The sequence below is a fragment of the Trichosurus vulpecula genome, chromosome 2, assembly GCF_011100635.1.
Source record: "Trichosurus vulpecula isolate mTriVul1 chromosome 2, mTriVul1.pri, whole genome shotgun sequence".
NCBI lineage: Eukaryota > Metazoa > Chordata > Mammalia > Diprotodontia > Phalangeridae > Trichosurus > Trichosurus vulpecula.
Genome location: NC_050574.1, coordinates 253,639,671 through 253,661,460, shown reverse-complemented (window position 1 = coordinate 253,661,460; position 21,790 = coordinate 253,639,671).

Sequence of the window (21,790 nt, the reverse complement as noted above, 5' to 3'; positions counted from 1 at the left end):
GTGGAGCAGGCAAGTGCCAACACCAGGCCTCCTGAGTACCTTGGCATCTGCAGGGGAACTGGTAGATTCCAGCTTGGAAAACCACCATGTCTGCTGGTTGGCAGGTGTCCTCCAGCAGCTAAACTTTTCCACAGTTCACCACAACTCCAGGGAGTACAACAGAAGGAAGGCAGGCTTCTTCCAAAAGCCAAACATTACAGGGGCCAGAACCCTTCTGTCCCCCCAAAGCTAAAGTGTAGCCCCAAAGAAACAGAAACCCTGGCCTCAGGACACACCAGCCACCACCATTAGGACCCCAGCTTAGCACCAGCAAAACTTCAAGATCCCAGGGGCGGAGCCAAGATGGCTGCATGAAGGCAGCATCTTACTGGAGCTCTATCACAAGGTCTGTCAGATTCCTATAAAAAAGTGAAGTTGAGCAAATTTGAGAGAGTCAAAAACCGCGAGCAGTCTGCGTGGGGCAAATTTCCGAGCGGGAGAGTCTGAAAGGCCAGAGGCACGAACCTGTAGGCTTGGAGGGTGCTCGGTGCAGAGCCGCTCCAGACCAAGGCGGAAGCGGCTGGCTGGGAAATCCGTGTGGGAGACGGGCTGGGAGAAAACTGGGCACCCGAAACCGGGGGAGATCCCCAGGACTCCCAACACAGGACGGCAGTCTGTGGAAGCGACGAGAGGCAGACCAACACCACTGGCCACGAAATATCGTCTCCAAAAGTTTGCAGCCCACACGTATGAACTGCGACTTCTTGAACTTCCGGTAGCCTTAATGGCGAGGTAAACAGCTCTAATCCCTCCCCTCCTCACCCAGAGAATCCCTCGGAAAAAAAAAAAAAAAGAACGCTGGAACTGAGCAGAAAGTAGTGGGGCTTCAGTGGTCAAATAGCAGAAGTTCATTAGTTCCATAGGGGCAGAGTTGGCAAGGGTCAACGCCAGGAGCCCAGACATAACCTTGCTCCCCCAGGGGAAGTGCCAGACATCAGCTCAAACAACAAACAGCTGAGACCATTGCTGAAAAGCAAGTGCTGGAGAGCACCCACAGGGAGTGAGAGGCCAGGGAGCCAGACCCCTCCCCCACACCTCAGGAAACTGAAGGTTATAATTCTAGAATCACAACCCACAGAATAAGAAAGTTTGGACAGAAATCCCTGAGGCCCACAGATAGAAAGTCGTTGTAAAGACAGCAAAAGGCAAACCAACATGAAGAAGAACAGAAAAAAAAAAAAAAAAAACTAGGACAATAGATTCTTTTCATGGAGACTGGCAGGATCAAAATACAAATATCCAAGAGGAAAGTAACGATACTGTAGATACATCAGATACCTCAAAAGGTAATATGAACTGGTCTCCAGCCCAAAAAGCCCTGCTGGAAGAGCTAAAGGAGGATTTTAAAAACCAAATTAGGGAGATAAAAGAAAATATGGAAAAAATGGAAAAAAAATTCACTGATGAAATCAAGTCCCTAAAGAATAAAATTGGTGAAAAGGATATGGAGATTCAGAATCTAGAGAGAGAAAAGGACAGCCTGAGAGGCAAAATCAACCAATTGGAAAAAGAGAATCAAAAGCAAAATGTAAAAACTAACACATTAAAAATTAGACTTGAGCAAGTGGAAGCTAATGAATTTATGAGGCACCAAGAAGTAATAACACAAAATGTAAAGAATGAAAAAATAGAAAAAAAATGTGAAATATCTGATTGGGAAAACAACTGACCTGGAAAATAGATCCAGGAGAGACAATGTGAGAGTTATCAGTCTACCGGAAATCCACGATGAAAAAAAGAGCCTTGACAGTATCTTCGAAGAAATTTTCAAAGACAACTGCCCAGAGGTCCTAGAACCAGAGGGCAAAAGAGTCATTGAAAGAATTCACCGATCACCCCCTGAAAGAGATCCCAAACTGAAAACACCAAGAAATATTATAGCCAAATTTCAGAGCTATAAACTCAAGGAGAAAATACTGCAAGCAGCCAAAAAGAAGCAACTCAAATATTGTGGAACTACAGCCAGGATCACGCAGGATCTCTCAGCTTCCACATCAAAAGACAGGAGAAATTGGAATATGATATTCTGAAGGGCTAGGAGCTGGGACTACAACCAGGGATCAACTACCCAGCAAAACTAAGCATAATTTTCCAGGCAAGGCGATGGACATTCAATGAAATAAGGGAATTCCAGACCTTCCTGATGAAAAGGCCAGAAGTCAATGGAAAATTTGATCTCCAAATACAAAACTCAAGAAACACATAAAAAGGTAACCAGGGGGAAAAACCCCACAAACCTTATTAACCAACAAGGGCAGGATGTTTACATCTTTATGTGGGATTCTATCATCTTTTTTATGTTATATATATATATATATATATATATATATATATATATATATATATATATATATATATATATATATATATACATATATACACACATACATATGTATATATATGTGTATATATATATATATATATATATATACATACATATATAAGTCATTCTTGTGAATGGTACAGCTATTATGACAAATGAAAGGGATATACATAGGTTGTGAATGCCTGTATAAATTAACTGATGTAAAGATATAAAATATAAGTAAGAGATATAAAGGGAGGGCTATGAAGGAAGTGGTAAGGAGGTAGTAGGAAAGGGTAAATTACACCAAATAAAGTGGCACAAAAACATTTTAGTAGAGGGAAAGAAGGGAGGGAGAAGAGCAGTATTTGAGCTTTACTGTCATCTGATCTAGTACAAGAAGGGAATAACATACTCTGATAAGTTTAGAAATCTAACTCATCCCATGGGAAGTGGGAGGGCAAGGGGGGAAAAAGGGAGGGGGGGTGGTCAGAAGGGAGAGGAGAATTAGCAAGTGGGTAATGGTAAGATTAGGGAGGGGAATAAAGAGGGAGGCGTAACTGAGGAAAGCGGCGGTCAAAAGCAAAATTTTGTTGAGGAGGAGAAGGGGAAAGGGAGAAATAAAAGCATAAACAGGGGGAATTAGGATGGAGAAAAAGACACAGATAGAAATCATAACCCTGAACATGCAGGGGATGAACATTCTCACAAAACAGAAGTAGATAGCAGAATGGATTAACAACCATAATCCTACAGTATGCTGTTTACAAGAAACGCATTTGAAACAGGGGGATACACATAGGGTTAAGGTAAAAGGCTGGAGTAAAATATATTGTCCCTCAGCTAAAGTAAAAAAGGCAGGTGTAGCAAACCTCATCTCAGACAAAGCAAAAGTAAAGATAGACTTAATTAAAAGAGATAAGGAAGGACATTATATCCTGCTAAAAGGCACCTTAAACAATGAAGAAATTTCATTGCTTAACATATATGCACCAAGTGGTAAGGCACACAAATTCTTAGAGAAGAGTTTAAGGGAGTTACAGGAAGAAATAGATAGCAAAACTATAATATTGGGAGACCTCAGCCTCCCCCTTTCTGAACTTGATAAATCTAACCTCAAAATATATAAGAAAAAAGTTAAGGAAGTAAATAGAATTTTAGAAAAGGCACATATGATAGACCTCTGGAGAAAACTGAATGGGGATTAAAAGGAATATACTTTCTTCTCAAAAGTACATGGCACATACTCAAAAATTGACCATGTCCTAGGGCATAAAAGCCTCACAATCCAGTACAGAAAAGCAGAAGTAGTCAATGCATCCTTTTCAGATCATGATGCAATAAGAATCATTTTTAATAAAGTACCATGGAAAAATAAGCTAAAAACTAATTGGAAACTAAATAATTTAATACTAAAGAATGAGTGGGCCAAAGAACAAGTCAGAGAAACAATTAATAATTTCATTCAAGAGAATGACAATAATGAAACAACGTACCAAAACTTATGGGATGCAGCCAAAGCAGTTCTTAGGGGAAGTTTTATATCTCTAAAGGCCTACATGAATAAAATAGGGAAAGAGGAGATCAATGATCTGGGCATACAGCTAAAAAAGCTAGAAAAAGAGCAAATTGAAAACCCCCAATTAAATACCAAATTAGAAATACTGAAAATCAAAGGAGAGATTAATAAAATTGAAACCAAGAAAACTATTGAATTAATAAATAAAACAAAGAGCTGGTTTTATGAAAAAACCAATAAAATTGATAAACCTTTGGCCAATTTGATTAAAAAAAAGAAAGAAGAAAATCAAATTACCAGTATCAAAAATGAAAAGGGTGAGCTCACCTCTAATGAAGAGGAAATCAAAACAATAATTAGGAAGTATTTTTGCCCAACTGTATGCCCATAAATTTGACAACCTTAGAGATAAGGATGAATATCTACAAAAACATAAACTGCCCAGTCTAACAGAGAAGGAAGTGAAATTTCTTAACAACCCCATTTCAGAAAAAGAAATTGAGCATGCCATCAATGAACTCCCTAGGAAAAAATCTCCAGGTCCAGATGGTTATACATGTGAATTCTATCAAACATTTAAAGAACAACTAATTCCAATACTTTGTAGACTACTTGGGAAAATAGGTGAAGAAGGAGTCCTACCAAATTCTTTTTATGACACAAATATGGTACTAATACCCAAACCAGGTAGAGTTAAAACAGAGAAAGAAAATTATAGACCAATTTCTCTAATGAAAATTGATGCAAAAATTTTAAATAAAATATTAGCAAAAAGATTGCAGTAACTCATTACGAGAATAATACACTATGACCAGGTAGGATTTATTCCAGGAATGCAAGGCTGGTTCAATATTAGGAAAACTATTAGCATAATTGACGATATCAGCAACAAAACTAGCAGAAATAATATGATCATCTCAATAGACACAGAAAAAGCCTTTGACAAAGTACAACACCCATTCCTATTAAAAACACTAGAAAGCATAGGAATAAGTGGAACCTTCCTCAGAATTATAAGCAGCAGCTACCTAAAACCATTAATAAGCATTATTTGCAATGGGGATAAACTAGATGCATTCCCAATAAGATCAGGGGTGAAACAAGGATGTCCATTATCACCACTATTATTCAATTTGGTACTAGAAACATTAGGTGTAGCAATAAGAGAAGAAAAAGAAATTGAAGGAATTAGAATAGGAAAAGAAGAAACTAAATTATCACATTTTGCAGATGATATGATGATTTATCTAGAGAATCCTAGAGAATCAAGTAAAAACCTACTTAAAATAATAAACAACATTAGCAAAGTTGCAGGATATAAAATAAACCCACATAAATCTTCAGCATTCCTATACATTACTGACAAAGCCCAACAGCAAGAGATAGAAAGAGAAATTCCATTCAAAGTTACTGAAGGCACTATAAAATATTTGGGAGTCTATTTGCCAAACAAACCCAGGGCCTATATGAACATAACTATGAAACACTTTTCACGCTAATAAAATCAGATCTAAATAAATGGAGAAATATCAGTTGCTCATGGTTAGGCCGAGCTAAAATAGTAAAAATGACAATTTTACCTAAATTAATCTATCTATTCAGTGCCATACCAATCGAACTACCAAAAATTTTTTTTTACTGAGCTGGACAAAATAATAACAAAATTCATTTGGAAAAACAAGAGGTCTAGAGTATCTAGGGTATTAATGAAAAGACATGCTAGAGAAGGTGGCTTAGCCACACCAGATATTAAACTGTACTACACAGCAGCAGTCATCAAAACTGCCTGGTACTGGTTAAGAAACAGGGGTGTGGATCAGTGGAATAGGATAGGTACAGAAGTAGGAGAAACCAACAAGTTTAGCAATCTACTCTTTGATAAACCCAAAGAGACCAGCTTCTGGGCTAATATTTAACTATTTCACAAAAACTGTTGGGAAAATTGGAAAATGGTAGGGCAAAAACTGGGCATAGACCAATATCTTACACCATATACCAAAATGGGTTCATGATTTAGGACTAAAAGCTGATACTATAAGTAATTTGGGAAAGCAAGGAATAGTTTACTTATCAGATTTATGGAAAAGTAAAGAATTCATGACCCAACAAGAGATAGAGAGAATTACAAAATGCAAAATGGATAATTTTGATTATGTCAAATTGAAATGTTTTTGTACAAAAAAGCCAATGCAACAAGAATTAGGAGAGAAGCAGAAAATTTGGAGAAAATCTTTGCAACTAGTATCTCTGATAAAGGCCTCATTTCTAAAATATACAGGGAACTGAGCCAAACATATAGGAATACAAGCCATTCCCCAATTGAGAAATGGTCAAAGGATATGAACAGGCAGTTTTCAGAGGAAGAAATCAAAGCTATCTATAGGCATATGAAAAAATGCTCTGGATCACTACTGATTAGAGAAATGCAAATCAAAACAACTCCTAGATACCACATCTCTCCTGTCAGATTGGCTAAAATAACAAAACAGGAAAATGATAAATGCTGGAAAGGATGTGGGGAAATTGGAACATTGTTGTATTGCTGGTGGAGTTGTGAGCTGATCCAGCCACTTTGGAGAGCAGTTTGGAACTGTGCCCAAAGGGCTGTAGATATGTTCATACCCTTTGACCCAGCAATACCACTTCTAGGGTTGTATCCCAAAGAAATCACACAAGCGGGAAAAGGACCCATATGTACAAGGATATTTATAGCTCTTTTTGTGGCAGCCAAGAATTGGAAATCAAAGGGATGCCCATAAATTGGGGAATGGCTGAACAAGCTGTGGTATATGAAGGTGATGGAATACTATTGTGCCATAAGAAATGGGAATGATGCAGACTTCGTAACAACCTGGAAAAACCTACACGATATAATGCTGAGTGAGCGGAGCAGAGCCAGGAGAACGTTGTGCAGAGCCACAGATATATGGATCCTGTGAGGACCAACCCTGGCATATTGTGCTCTTCTCAGCAACCTAAGGGGCAAGGACAACTCCAGGGGACTCAAGATGGAGAATGCTATCTTCATCCAGAGAAAGAACTGTGAAGTTTGAATACGAATCGAGGCACACTACATGCTCACCTTTTTTGCTTCTCTTTTGTTTTTGTTTTTGGGTTTTTTTTTTTTAGTTCTGTTTCTTCTTTCTCATGATTCATTCCATTGGTCAAAATTCTTCTCCACAACTTGACTAGTGCATAAATTAATTCAATGCGAAGTTATACATGACAGTTATATGAGATTCCATGCCGTCGGGGGGAGGGAGGGGAGAAAATCTGGAATTCAAAACTATGTAGAACTGTGTGTGGTAAACTAAAAATAAATAAAGAAATTAAAAAAAAAGAAAAAAAGAAAAAAAAAGTTCAAAATCCCTATAGCCTCCAGCTGCCAGCACCTGAAGCCCCAGTACACAAAGCCAGGGACCAGGTCCCTGGGTCCCAGCACAAGAAGCTTGAGACAGTGGCCCACATGCTCCAGCAAGAGGACTCAACTTTAAAAGCCAGGAAATAGGCAAACATCATGAGAAATAAGCAGAAAAGGACAATGATCATAGATACTTTGTATGGGAACACAAATTCAGAAGACTACAATGCTGTCAATATATCCATATCTGAAACCTCAAAGGGGAATATGAACTGGTCCCAAGACCAAAAATCCTTCTTGGAAAAGCTCGAAAAGGATTTCTAAAGTCAAATAAGAGAGGTTGAATAAAAATTGTAAAAATGAGAGGCATGCAAGAGTGATTCAGTAGTAAGGAAAAGGAAGAACAAAAATTGACTATGGAAAAAAATGCCCTGAAAAATACAATTGGCTGTCCAAGATGGTGACTGAAAAGTAGGGACTTGCATGAGCTCCCCACCCAGGTCCATCCAAATACCTATAAAAATGGCTCTGAACAAATTCTAGAGCTGCAGAACCCACAAAATATCAGAGGGAAGCAGGGCTCCAGCCCAGGACAGCCTGGATGGTCACAGGTAAGTTCCACTGCACACTGAGCTGGGAGTGGAGTGGAGCAGAGCCCAGCATTGGCAGCGGTAGGACCAAACAGACCAGGAGATAGGCAGAACAGGCCCTAGTGCCCTGAATCCGTGAGCTGTGGAAGTTACCAGATTTCTCAACCCACAGACCCCAAAGACAACATAGAAGGTTGGGGGACAAACTGTAGGGGACAGAGTGAAAGGAGTTCCCAGTTTGGCCACCTCCCTGAGGGCAGTGGAGGTGATACATCTCTGAGGCTGATGACAGAGCTACAGCTGCAATTGCTTCCAGCCCCAGGCCTACCTGGTGGGAGGAATTAAGTGGCAGATCTGAGCTGGAGTGTAGAACCAGCTTAGATCTGAGTTGGGTCCAGTTTGGTGGTTCCTGGGGAAGAAGGAACCCTGGTGTGGCAGAAATAGCTCTGAAAACAACAGCACACCACCTCAAGATTGGGAAAAAATACTCTATTCCCTACAAGCAATCATACTCCAATAAAAAACTCCAAGGGTCAAGGAAGTTGGCTGGAAACATGGCCTGCAAGCAAAAACAGACTCAGGTTCAGGCTCAGACTTTGGAATATTTATTTGGTGACAAAGAAGACCAAAACATACAGCCAGAACAAGTCAACAAAGTCAAAGAGCCTATATCAAAAGCCTCCAAGAAAAACATGAACTGGTCCCAGGCCATGGAAGAGTTCAAAAATTATTTGGAAAAGCAAGTTAGAGAAGTAGAGGAAAAATTGGGAAGAGAAATGACAGTGATACAAGAAAAGCATGAAAAACAAGTCAATGGATGGCTAAAAAAGACCAAAAAAATACTGAAGAAAATAACACCTTAAAAAATAGACTAATTCAAATGGCAAAAGAGCTCCAAAAAGACATTGAGGAGAAGAATGCCTTGAAAGGCAGAATTAGCAAAATGGAAAAGGAGGTCCAAAAGACCACTGAAGAAAATACTACCTTAAAAATTAGATTGGAGCAAATGGAAGCTAGTGACTTTATAAGAAACTGAGATATTGTAAAAACAGAAGAAAAGGAATGAAAAATAAAAGGAAGACGATGTGAAATATCTCATTGGAGAAACCACTGACCTGGAAAATACATACAGGAGAGAGAATTTAAAAATCATTGGACTACATGAAAGCCATAATCATCTTTGAAGTAATTATCAAGGAAAACTGCCCTGATATTCTATAGCCAGAGGGGAAAATAGAAATTGAAAGAATCCACTGATTGCCTCCTGAAAAAGATCCCAAAAAGAAAATTCCTAGGAAAATATTGTTGCCAAATTCCAGAGCTCCCAGACCAAGGAGAAAATACTGCAAGCAGCCAGAAAGAAACAATTTGAGTATTGTGGAAACACTATCATGATAACACAAGATCTAGCAGCTTCTACATTAAGGAATCGAAGGGCTTGGAATATGATATTCTTCAGGTCAATGGAGCTAGGATTCAAACGAAGAATCACCTACCCAGCAAAACTGAGTATCATGTTCCAAGGCAAAATATGGATTTTCAACAAAATAGAGGACTTTTAAGCTTTCTCAGTGAAAAGACCAGAGCTGAATAGAAAATTTGACTTTCAAACACAAGAATCAAGAGAAGCATGAAAAGGCAAACAAGAAAGAGAAATCATAAGGGACTTACTAAAGTTGAACTGTTTTGTTTACATTCCTACATGGAAAGATGATGTGTATAATTCATCACACCTTAGTATTAGGCTAGCTGAAGGGAATAGTATATAGACAGAGGGCACAGGGTGAGTTAAATATGAAAGGACGATATCTAAAACAAAAAATAAAATTAAGGGATGAGAGAGGATTATATTGAGAGATAGAGAAAGGGAGAAATAGAATTATCTCTCATAAAACTGGCAAGATTAAGCAGTTCTGTAGGAAGGGAAGAGGGGGCAGGTGAGGGGGAATGAGTGAATCTTGCTCTCCTCATATTTGACCTATGGAGGGAATAGCATACACACTCAATTGGGTATCTTACCCCATAGGAAAGAAGGAGGAAGTAGATAAAAAAGGCATGACAATAGAAGGGATGGTAGATAGGAGGAGGAGGCAATCAAAAACAAACACTTTGGAAAAGGGAAAGGGTCAAGGGAGAAAATTGAACAAAGCGGGGAAAGGATAAGAAGGAGCAAAATACAGTCGGTCTTTCACAACATGAGTATTGTGGAAGGGTTTTACATAACGATACACATGTGGTTTATGCTGAATTGCTTGCCTTCTTAGGGAGGGTGTGTGGGGAGGGAAGAGAGGACAGAATTTGGAACTCAAAGTTTTAAAAACAGATATGCAAAAAAGACAGTTTTTGCATGCAACTGGGAAATAAGATACACAGGCAGTGGGGAATAGAAAGCTATCTTGCCCTACAAGAAAGTAACGGAAAAGGGGATGGGGGGAACTGGGGTGACAAAAGGGAGAGCTGACTGGGGAATGGAGCAACCAGAATATATGCCATGTTGGAGTGGTCAGGAGGGTAGAAATGGGAAGAAAAGTTGTAATTCAAACTCTTGTGAAAATCAATGCTAAAAACTAAATTACTAAATAAATCAAATAAATAAATAAATAACAAAAAAGAAAATACAATTGGCTAAACAGAAAAAAAAGATGCACTAAAGAAAATCACTCCTTAAAAGGTAGAATTGGCCAAATGTAAAAGAGACCCAAAAATTCACTGAGAGGAAGAGCTCCTTAAAACTAAAAATGGTCCAAATGGGGGGAAAAAGAGGTACAAAAGCTTATTGAAGAAAATAATTCTTTTAAAATTAGAGTCAGGCAAATGGAAACTAATAAGTATATGAGACATCAAGAATGAGTCAAATAAAATCAAAAGAATGAAAAAAAAGAAGTAAATGTAAAATACCTCACTGGAAAATATAAACTTACCTGAAAAATAGATCTGGGATGTATAATTTAAGAATTATCAGTCGACTTGCAAGCCATATTAAAAAATGGGCCTGTACAGCATCTTTAAATATATATATATATATATATATATATATATATATATATATATATATATATATATATATATATATAATTTATTTTTAGTTTTCAACATTCACTTCCATAGCTTTAAATTTTCTCTGCCTCCTTCCACTAACCCCTTCCCAAGACAGCATGCAATATGATATAGGCTCTACATATTCAATCTTATTCAACATATTTTCACATTAGTCATGTTGTATAGAAGAATTAGAATAAATTAGGAACTATGAGAAAGAGAGAAAAACAAAACAAAATTAGAAAGAGAACAAATAGTGTGCTTCAGTCTGCACTCAGATTCAATATTTCGTTCTTTGGTTGTGGATGAGTCTTTTGGAGTTGTTTTAGATCCTTGGATAGCTAGGAAGAGCTAACTCTATAAAAGTCAGTCATCTTACAATGTGTCTTTTACTGCATAAAATGTTCTCCTGATTTTGCACACTTCACTCAGCATCACTTAATATAAGTCTTTACAGGTTTTTCTGAGGTCTGCCTGCAAATCATTTCTTATAGCACAATAGTATTCCATTACATTCATATGTCACAACTTATTCTTCCATTCCCCAATTGATGTGCATCCCTTCAATTTCCATTTTTTTTGCCATCACAAAAAGAGCTGGTATAAATATTTTTGTATGTGTCTATCCTTTTCCCATTTTTTTGGATATCTTTGGAATATCTTTGGGATAAAGCCTTGGAAGTTTTATTGCTAGGTCAAAGGATATGCACATTTTTATAACCCTTTGGGCATAGTTCGAAATTGCTCTCCAGAATGTTTGGCTCAGTTAAGAACTCTACCAACAATGGATGAGTGTTCCACTTTTTCCACATCTACAGTATTTCTAATTTTCCTGTTTTGTCATGTTAGCCAATCTGATAGGTGTGATGTGGTGCTTCAGAGTTGTTTTGATTTGGAATTCTCTAATCAATAGTGATTTAGAGCATTTTTTTCATGTGACTATAAATAACTTTAATTTCTTCCTCTGAAAACTTCCTATTCATATCCTTTGACTATTTATCGATTGGGGAATGACTTGTATTCTTGTAAATTTGACTCAGCTCTTTAAATAGTTTAGAAATGAGGTCTTAATCAGAGACACTGGTAATACAAATTCTTTCCCAATTTTCTGCTTCATTCTAATCTTCATTGCATTGACTTCATTTGTGCAAAAATTTTTCAATTTAATGTAATCAAAATTATCCATTTTGCTTTCCTAATTTTCTCTATCTCTTGTTTGGTCACAAAATCTTCTGTTCTCCATAAATCTGACAGGTAAACTATTCCTTGCTCTCCGAATTTACTTACAGTGTCAGCCTTTATATCTAAATTGTGTAGCCATAATAGAAGAAAATGTAAAATACCTCTTTGGAAAAAATAACTGACAGAGGAAATTGATCCTCAAGGGATAAGTTAAGAAGTGAAAGCCATAATATTAAAAAGGGACTGGGCAACATCTTTCTAGAAATTATCAAGGAAAACTGCCCCAATATCCTTGAACCAGAGGAAAAGAATATTCATTGAAATAATCCACCAATCACCTCCTGAAAAGAGGTCCCAAAAGGAAAACTCTAAGGAATATTTTAGCCAAATTACCAATTTATTAGGTCATGGAGATAACACTGCAAGAAGCCAGGAAGAACTAATTCAAATATCAAGGAACCACAGTCAGTATTACACAGGATTTATCCACTTCTACATTAAAGGATTGGATATTCCAGAAAGCAAAGAAGCTTGGAATACAACCAAGCAAATTTGAGCAAAATCTTTCAGGAGGAAAGATGGATGTTCAGTGAACTAGGGGTATTTCAAAATTTCCTGATGACAAGACTGGAGGTGAACAGAAAATGTGATCTTCAAATACAATACTCAAGAGAAGGAAAAAAAAATCAGGGAGAAAAAAAAAACGTGTTATTCAATAATATTAAACTCTTTATATTCCTACATAGGATACTTGTAATTCATGAGAACAGTGTCTTTTTAGGGCAGTTAGACGGAGTATACATAGACAGAAGGTATAGGTCTAAGTTGATTTTGATATGATGATAAAAATAATTAATTAATTGAGGAGGTAAAAAAAATGGATAGTAATGGGAGAAGAAAAAAGGAGGAGGCAGAATAGGTAAATTGCACACAACTGACACAAAGACCTATTATAGTAGAGGGAAAGAAGAAAGGGGGACATTTTTGAATCTTACTCTCATCGCATTTGGCGAAAAGAGAAAATAACATATATTCAGTTGGGTATGGAAATTTATCTTGCCCTTCAGGGAAGTAGGAGGAGAAAGAAAAGAGATGGGTGGCAGAGTTGATAGAAAGGAGAGTGGATTGAGGGAAGGGGTGGTCAGAAGCAAAACACCAATGAAGAAAGGCTGGGTGAAAGGATAGAGAAAAGTAGAAACAGGGGTAAAATAGGATGGAGGGAAATGCACAGTTAATAATCATAACTGTGGATGTGAATGGGATGAAGTCTCCTGCAAAATAGAAGCAGATAACAAAGTGAACTAAAACCCTACAATATGCTTTTTACAAGAAACACATTTGAAGATGAGAGATAAACACAGAGTAAAGGTAAAAGGCTGGAGCAGAACATATTGTGCCTCAGTGGAAGAAAAACAATCAGGGGTAGCAATCCTGATCTCAGACAAAGCAAAAGCTAAAATAAGCCTAATTAAAAGAGAAAATGAAGGAAACTACATCTTGCTAAAGTGTACTATAGACAATGAAGTAATATTAATCTTAAACATATATGCACCACATGGTATACAATACACGTTATTAAAGGAGAAGTTAAGTGAGTTACAGGAATAAAGAGTAAAACTATGCTAGTGCAGGACTTCAACCTCCCCCATCAGAACTAGATAAATCTAACCACAGAATTAACAAGAACAAAGTTAAAGAAATGAGTAGAATTTTATAAAACTTAGATATGGCAGACCTCCAGAGAAAAGTGAATTGGGAAAGAAAGGAACATATCATTCTTTCAGCACCATATGACATCCATACAAAAACTGACCATGTATTAGGGCATAAAAATGTCACAACCCATTGCAGAAAGGCAGAAATATTAAATGCATCCTTTTCAGATAAAGATGCAATGAAAATTTCTTGTAATAAAAGGCCTTGGAAAGAAAGGCTAAAAATTAATTGGAAAGTAAATAATCTAATTTTAAAGAATGTGTTGGTTAAGCAACAAATTATAGAAACAATCCATAATTTCATCAAAGAGAAGGACAATAATAAGACATCATTCCAAAACCTATGGGATGCAGTCAGAGCAGCTCATAGGAGAAATTTTATATCTCTAAATGCTTACATGAATGGAATAGAGAAGGAGGAGATCAATGAATGTAACTGAAAAAGCTAGAAAAAAAGAACTAATTTAAAATCCCTAAATACTAAATTATACATTCAGAAAAGCAAAGTAGAGATTAATAAAATTAAATTATTGAATTAACAAAACAATTAAGAGCTGGCTTCATGAACAAAAAAATGAAATAGATAAACCTTTGGTTAATTTGATTTAAAAAAAGAAAACCAAATTACCAGCATAAAAAAATTAAAAGGATGAATTCACCACCAACAAAGAGCTGATTAAAGCAATAATTAGAAGCTATTTTGCCCAACTGTGTGCCAATAAATCTGACATTCAAAGTGAAATGGATGAATGTTTACAAAAGTTTACAAAAGAGGAAGTAAAATACTTAATTAACCCCATATTAGAAAAAGACATTGAACAAGCCATCTATGGGCTCCTAAGAAAAAAATGTCAAGGTCCAGATGGATTTACAAGTGTATTCTACCAAACATATAGACAATTCCAATACTATATAAAATTTGGAAAAATAGACAAAGAAGAAGTCCTACCATATTCCTTTTATCACACAGATATGGTGCTCATACCTAAACTAGGAAGAGGCAAAATGGAGAAAGAAAATTATAGATCGATTTCCCTAATAGATGGTGAATCAATTTTTAAAATTAAATATTAGTAAAGATATTACAGCAACTTCTCACAGGGATAATACACTATGACCAGGTAGAATTTATAGTAGGAACACAGGGCTATTTCAATATTAGGAAAACTATCAGAATAATTGACCATATCAATAAAAAATCTAACAGACATAATATGATTGGCTCTATATAGGCAGAAAAGTCTTTTGACAAAATACAACACACATTACTATTAAAAACACTATAGATTGTAGGAATAATGGAATTTTCCTTAAAATCATAGGCAATATCTAAACCCAGGACCAAGTATTATAATGGGTATAAGTAGGAGAATTCCCAATAATATCAGGGGTGAAATAACGATGCTCATTATCAACATTATTATTCAATGATGTACTAGAAATGTTAGCTTTAGCAGAAAGAGAAGAAACAAAAAGAAACTGAAGGAATTAGATCAGGCAGTCAGGAAAATAAAACATTACTTTTTGCGGATGAAATGATGGTACACTTAGAGAAACCTAGAGAATCCACAAAAACAACAACTTGAAACAATTAAAAACTTTAGCAAAGTTGAAGGATATAAAATAAGCCCACATAAATCATTAGCATTTCTATGTTACCAAAAAAGTCCAGCAACAAGAGTTTGATAAATTACACTTAAAATAAATATATACAATATAAAATATTTAGGAGTCTACCTCACAAGACAAACCCAGGATGATGTAAACACAATAACAAAACACTTTTCACACAAATAAAGTCAGATCTAAATCATTGGGAAAATGTTAATTGCTAACATAACAAAAAATGACAATTCTGCCTAAATTAATTTACTTAACTATAGGCATACCAATCAAATTACCAAAAAGTATTTTATACAACTAGAAAAATAATGACAAAATTCATGTGGAAGAACAAAAAGTCAACAATATCAAGGAAATTAATTAAAATATATGCAAGCGAAAGTGACCAGACCATACCAGATCTAAAACTATGTTCTAAAGTGGCAATCATCAGACTCATTTTGTACTGGCTAAGAAATAGAGTAGTTAGGTACGCAAGGCATAGTAGTCAATGACTATAATAATCCACTACTTGATAAATCCAAAGCCTAGAACTTCTGGGATGAGAACTCATTATTTGTTAAAAAAAACTTCTGGGAAAACTGTAAAATAGTGTGGCAGAAACTGGATGTAGAGTCTGATAAAGGCCTCATTTCTTAAATATATAGAAAACTGAATAAATTTATAAGAATACAAGTCATTCCCCAATTGATAAATGGTCAAAGGATATGAACAGGCAGTTTTTAGATGAAGAAATTAAGGCTACCTTGAGTCATATGAAAAAAGGGCTCTAAATTACTTTTGATTAGAGAAGTTCAAATTAACACAACTTTTTGGTACCACCTCCCACCTATTAGATTGGCTAATATAACAGAAAATGAAAATGATACATGTTGGATAAGATGTGGGTAAACTGGAATGTTCATAAATTTTTGGTGGACTTGTGAACTGATCCAACGATTCTGGGGAGGAATTTGAAACTAGGCCCAAAGTGAAATCCAACTGAACTGTGCATACACTTTGATCCAGCAGTACCACTTCTAGGTCTGTGTTATAAAGTGATAATAAAAATGGGAGAAGGACCTAGCAACTTTTTTATGGTGGCAAAGAATGGAAATTGAAGAGATGTCCATCAATTGAGAAATGACTGAATATGCTATGGTATATTAATGTAATATAATATTATTTTTCTATGAGAAATGATGAACAGGTAGATTTCAGAAAAACCTGGAAAGACTTACATGACGTGATGCTGAGCAAAGTGAGCAGAACCAGAAAAGCAGTGTACATAGTAGCAGCCACACTGTGAGTTGATTGACTTTGATAGACTTATCTATTCTCAGCAAAATGATGATCCAAGACAATTCCAAAAGACTTGTGATGGAAAATGGTAATAACATCTAGAGAATAGAACTATGGAATCTGAATGAAGATCAAAGCATACTATTTTTACTTTTTTGTTTTCTTTTTTCTTTCTCATGATTTTTCTCTTTTGTTCAGATTCTTCATTCACAATATGAGTAATGGGGAAATATATTTAACATGATTGTGTGTATATAACCTTTATCAGATTGCTTGCTGTCTTGGGGATGCAGGAAAGGGAGGGATGGAGAAAAATTTGAAACTCAAAATCTTAAAAAAATGAATGGTAAAATCTATCTCTATATGTATTCAGAAAAGAATACTATTAGGTGCAAAAAGAGAATATAGAAATATTTTAGGTGCTACAGGAGGCGGAGCCAAGATGGCCATATGAAGGCAGTGTCTCACCGGAGCTCTCTCACAAGGTCTGTCAGATTCCTATAAAAAAGTGAATTGGAGCAGATTTGAGAGAGTCAGAAACTGCGAGCAGTCTACGTGGGGAAAATTTCCCAGCCGGGAGAGTCTGAAAGGCCGAAGGCACGAACCTGTAGGCTCGGAGAGGGCTCGGAGTGTGGCATGCGGAGCTGCTCAAGACCATGAGAGAAGCGGTAAGGAAGGAAGTAGAAAAGGGTAAATTACACCAAATGAAGTGGCACAAAAACATTATAGTAGAGGGAAAGAAGGGAGGGAGAAGAGCAATATTTGAGCTTTACTGTCATCTGATCTAGTACAAGAAGGGAATATCATACCCTGATAAGTTTAGAAATCTAACTTGTCCTACAGGAAGTAGGAGGGGAAGGGGGGAAAAAGGGAGGGGGTGGTCAGAAGGGAGAGGAGAAGTAGCAAGTGGGTAACGGTAAGACAAGGGAGGGGAATAAAGAGGGAGGGTTAACTGAGGAAGGTGGCAGTCAAAAACAAAACTTTGTTGAGGAGGAGAAGGGGAAAGGGAGAAATAAAAGCATAAACAGGGGGAATTAGGATGGAGAAAAAGACACAGATAGAAATCATAACTCTGAACATGCAGGGGATGAACATTCTCATAAAACAGAAGCAGATAGCAGAATGGATTAACAACCATAATTCTACAGTATGCTGTTTACAAGAAACACATTTGAAATAGGGGGATGCACATAGGGTAAAGGTAAAAGGCTGGAGTAAAATATATTGTGCCTCAGCTAAAGTTAAAAAAGCAGGTGTAGCAATCCTAATCTCAGACAAAGCAAAAGTAAAGATAGATTTAATTAAAAGAGATAAGGAAGGACATTATATCCTGCTAAAAGGCACCATAAAAAATGAAGCAATATCATTGCTTAACATATATGCACCAAGTGGTAAGGCATACAAATTCTCAGAGGAGAGGTTAAGGGAGTTACAGGAAGAAATAGATAGCAGAACTATAATATTGGGAGATTTCAACCTCCCCCTTTCTGAACTTGATAAATCTAACCTCAAAATAAATAAGAAAAAGTTAAGGAGGTAAACAGAATTTTAGAAAAGGCACATATGATAGACCTCTGGAGAAAACTGAATGGGGTAAAAAGGAATGTACTTTCTTCTCAAAAGTACATAGCACATACTTAAAAATTGACCATGTACTAGGGCATAGAAACCTCACAATCCAGTCCAGAAAAGCAGAAGTAGTTGAAGCATCCTTTTCAGATCATGATGCAATAAAAATTATTTTTATTAAAGAGTCATGGAAAAATAAGCTAAAAACTAATTGGAAATTAAATAATTTAATTCTAAAGAATGAGTGGGCTAAAGAACAAATCAGAGAAACAATTAATAACTTCATTCAAGAGAATGACAATAATGAAACAACATACCAAAACTTATGGGATGCAGCAAAAGCAGTTCTTAGGGGAAGTTTTATATCCCTAAATGCCTACATGAATAAAATAGTGAAAAAGGAGATCAATGATCTGGGCATACAGCTGAAAAAGCTAGAAAAAGAGCAAATTGAAAACCCCCAATTAAATACCAAATTAGAAATACTGAAAATCAAAGGAGAGATTAATAAAATTGAAACCAGGAAAACTATTGAATTAATGAATAAAACAAAGATCTGGTTTTATGAAAAAACCAATAAAATTGATAAACCTTTGGCCAATTTGATTTAAAAAAAAGAAAGAAGAAAATCAAATTGCCAGTATCAAAAATGAAAAGGGTGAGGTCACCTCTAATGAAGAGGAAATGAAAACAATAATTAGGAAGTATTTTTGCCCAACTGTATGCCCATAAATTTGACAACCTTAGAGATATGGATGAATATCTACAAAAACATAAACTGCCCAGTCTAACAGAAAAGGAAGTGAAATTTCCTAATAACTCCATTTCAGAAAAAGAAATTGAGCATGCCATCAATGAACTCCCTTGGAAAAAATCTCCAGGGCCAGATGGTTTTACATGTGAATTCTATCAAACATTTAAAGAACAACTAATTCCAATACTTTGTAGAATATTTGGGAAAATAGGTGAAGAAGGAATCCAACCAAATTCTTTTTATGACACAAATATGGTACTAATACCCAAATCAGGTAGAGTCAAAACAGAGAAAGAAAATTATAGACCAATTTCTCTAATGAATATTGATGCAAAAATTTTAAATAAAATATTAGCAAAAAGATTGCAGCAACTCATTACAAGAATAATACACTATGACCAGGTAGGATTTATTCCAGGAATGCAAGGCTGGTTCAATATTAGGAAAACTATTAGCATAATTGACGATATCAACAACAAAACCAGCAGAAACCATATGATCATCTCAATAGACGCAGAAAAAGCCTTTGACAAAGTACAACACCCATTCCTATTACAAACACTAGAAAGCATAGGAATAAGTGGAACCTTCCTCAAAATTATAAATAGCATCTACCCAAAACCATCAACAAGCATTATTTGTAATGGGGATAAGCTAGATGCATTCCCAATAAGATCAGGGTGAAACAAGGATGTCCATTATCACTCTATTATTCAATTTGGTACTAGAAACATTAGCTGTAGCAATACGAGAAGAAAAAGAAATTCAAGGAATTAGAATAGGAAAAGAGGAAACTAAATTATCACTTTTTGCAGATGATATGATGATTTATCTAGAGAATCCTATAGAATCAAGTAAAAAACTATTTGAAATAATAAACAACTTTAGCAAAGTTGCAGGATATAAAATAAACCCACATAAATCCTCAGCATTCCTATACATTACTGACAAAGCCCAACAGCAAGAGATAGAAAGAGAAATTCCATTCAAAGTTACTGTTGACACTATAAAATATTTGGGAGTCTATTTGCCAAGACAAACCCAGGGCCTATATGAACATAACTATGAAACACTTTTCACGTGAATAAAATCAGATCTAAATAAATGGAAAAATATCAGTTGCTCATGGTTAGGCCGAGCTAATATAATAAAAATGACAATTTTACCTAAATTAATCTATCTATTCAGTGCCATACCAATCAAACTACCAAAAAATTATTTTACTAAGCTGGACAAAATAATAACAAAATTCATCTGGAAAAACAAGAGGTCTAGAATATCTAGGGTATTAATGAAAAGAAATGCTAAAGAAGGTGGCCTAGCGATACCAGATATTGAACTGTACTACAGAGCAGCAGTCATCAAAACTGCCTGGTACTGGTTAAGAAACAGGGGTGTGGATCAGTGGAATAGGATAGGTACACAAGTAGGAGAAATCAACAAGTTTAGCAATCTACTCTTTGATAAACCCAAAGAGGCCAGCTTCTGGGCTAATAATTCATTATTTCTCAAAAACTGTTGAGAAAATTGGAACATGGTAGGGCAGAAACTGCGCATAGACCAATATCTTACACCATATACCAAAATAAAGTCAAAATGATTTCATGATTTAGGAGTAAAGGCTGATATTATAAGTAATTTGGGAGAGCAAGGAATAGTCTATTTATCAGATTTATGGAAAAGAAAAGAATTCATGACCCAACAAGAGATAAAGAGCATTACAAAATGCAAAATGGATAATTTTGATTATGTCAAATTGAAATGTTTTTGTACAAAAAAAGCCAATGGAACAAGAATTAGGAGGGAAGCAGAAAATTGGGAGAAAATCTTTGCAAACTAGTATCTCTGATAAAGGCCTCATTTCTAAAATATACAGGGAACGGAGCCAAACATATAGGAATACAAGCCATTCCCCAATTGAGAAATGGTCAAAGGATATGAACAGGCAGTTTTCAGAGGAAGAAATTAAAGCTATCTATAGGCATATGAAAAAATGCTCTGGATCACTACTGATTAGAGAAATGCAAATCAAAACAACTCCTAGATACCACATCTCTCCTGTCAGACTGGCTAAAATAACAAAACAGGAAAATGATAAATGCTGGAAAGGATGTGGGGAAATTGGAACATTGTTGCATTGCTGGTGGAGTTGTGAGCTGATCCAGCCATTTTGGAGAGCAATATGTAACTATGCCCAAAGGGCTATAAAAATGTTCGTAACCCTTGACCTAATATTACCACTTCTAGGGTTGTATCCCAAAGAAATCACACAAGCAGGAAAAGGACCCATATGTACAAGGATATTTATAGCGGCTCTTTTTGTGGTAGCCAAGAATTGGAAATCAAAGGGATGCCCATCAATTGGGGAATTGCTGAACAAGCTGTGGTATATGAAGGTAATGGAATACTATTGTGCCGTAAGAAATGGGGATGATACGGACGTGTAACAACCTGGAAAAACCTACACGACATAATGCTGAGTGAGCGGAGCAGAGCCAGGAGAACATTGTACGCAACCACAGATATATGGACTCCGTGAGGACCAACCCTGATATGCTTCACTCTTCTCAGCAACGTAAGGTGTAAGGACAACTCCAGGGGACTCACGATGGAGAATGCTATCTTCATCCAGAGAAAGAACTGTGAAGTTTGAATAGAGATTGTGGCGCACTACATGCTCGCCTATTTTGCTTCCCTTTTGTTTTTATTTTTGTTTTTTTTTTTTTGGTTCTGTTTCTTCTTTCTCATGATTCATTCCATTGGTCATAATTCTTCTCCACAACTGGACTAGTGTGTACATTAATTCAATGCGA